Below are 1,749 nucleotides of genomic sequence, written 5' to 3' on the forward strand. Positions count from 1 at the left end.
TGCATATTTATTACAATATAATATTTTTATTTTACCTTTTCTTTGTATGAGTGTTTTGCCCACATGTATGTCTGTGCACCATGTGTGTGCCTGACATTAACAGAGACCATAAAAAGGTGTTAGATTTTCTGGAACTGGAGTTATAAATGGTTATGAATGGCTTTGTTTTGGGTATTGAACCCTGGCCTTCTAAAAAAGCACCCAGTGCTCTTAACCACAGAGCCATCTCTCCAGCCTCATCCAACTTATTTTTGAGACAAGGTGAATCTTGGCCTGAAGCCAAATAGGATTGACTAGCTGGCCAATGAGCTCCAAAAGCTGCCTGCCTCTCTTTCAGTGTAGAACACCAGCTTTTTCACCTTGGGTCTGGAAATTGAATTTAGGTTCTCATGCTATGTGGCAAGTGTTTTACTGATTGGGCATTTTCCTCAGTCTTTTATTGATGTCTTAAAATTTAAAAAGTAATAACTAGTAGTTTAAATTTTCAAAGGTAGCTGATATATTGACTGTAACAAGTGACCTATCTACTTATTTAATATTAGGTTTTAAAATAAGATCTGGAATTAGGGGTGTGATTCAGTGGTATACCATTTGTCTAAAATGTGTAAGGCCCTCCATTTGCCTCAAAGGTTCAGAAAGAAAAAATATAAATATGATCTTACAGTACATAGTGTCTTATAATTTGTGGTTATGTTGCATGATAGCTCCTTTTTTGAAGACATATTTACTATGATCCAGAAAGCTGTTAACCTTAGCAATTTAAACCTGAATATAATGAATGAATTTGATATAGTTTGGGCTGTAGACACTAACCTCTGACCTGCCATATAAATTATATTCAGAATTAATCCTGCAATACAGGTAAACACTTAACTCTGAGGTTTTAGGTTACAGGAATAAATACTAAGAGTCTCCCCCCTTGGATTGCATTAGGAGCTTTTTGACCTTCACTTTGGAACTTATTGGTTTTGAATTTGTTTTTTAACGTAGCTACATCTTTTTCATATTTAAATATTTACACTTTTCTAGTTTTGGCCCCTCCAACATGTTATGTATGGGTATTTGTTCTACTTCCTGCAGAGGCAGCACCTGTTGATGATTTTGAAACTTTTGTCACAATGCTGAGACAGAACAGACTGTACTTTAACAATAGCCATCATCTGGAGGGAGAAAATACTGGAGAGAGATGAGTTGGGGGGCATTTGAGGAGCAAGGTAGAAACCCAGTGCAATGGAAACTCCATGGAATCTATGAGGGTAACACTAACAAAGACACCTTGTAATGGAGAACATGGAACCTGAACCAGCCATCTTCTGTAATCAGGCAAGGCCTTGAGTGGAGGGCCTCAAGAGGAGTGGGATGCCAGCCCAGCCATAAAAACTCTGACTTACCATGTGCAATGCCTGCAGGTTATACTGGCATAGAAGCCTAGCATAGTTGTCATCAGGAGACTAGAGAGACTTCATCCAGCAACTGATAAGAACAGACACAGAGTCCTGCAGCCAAATATTAGGTGGAGCTCTCAGAGTCCTGTGGAAGAGAGGGAGGAAAGAACCCATGAAGGAAAGAATCCAGAGGGGTCAGGGAATACATGAGAACATGGAGCCAATTGAATCAACTGACCAAGACTCAAGCAGGCTCACAGAGATCAGGGAGCATGTATGGGTCTGATGGTTGTGTAGCTTGGTGTTCTTGTGGGATTCCTAACAGTGGGAGAGGGGGCAGTCTCTGACTTTTTTGTCTGCCTTC

This window comes from Mastomys coucha, chromosome X (assembly GCF_008632895.1).
Source record: "Mastomys coucha isolate ucsf_1 chromosome X, UCSF_Mcou_1, whole genome shotgun sequence".
In the NCBI taxonomy this organism is placed as follows: Eukaryota; Metazoa; Chordata; class Mammalia; order Rodentia; family Muridae; genus Mastomys; species Mastomys coucha.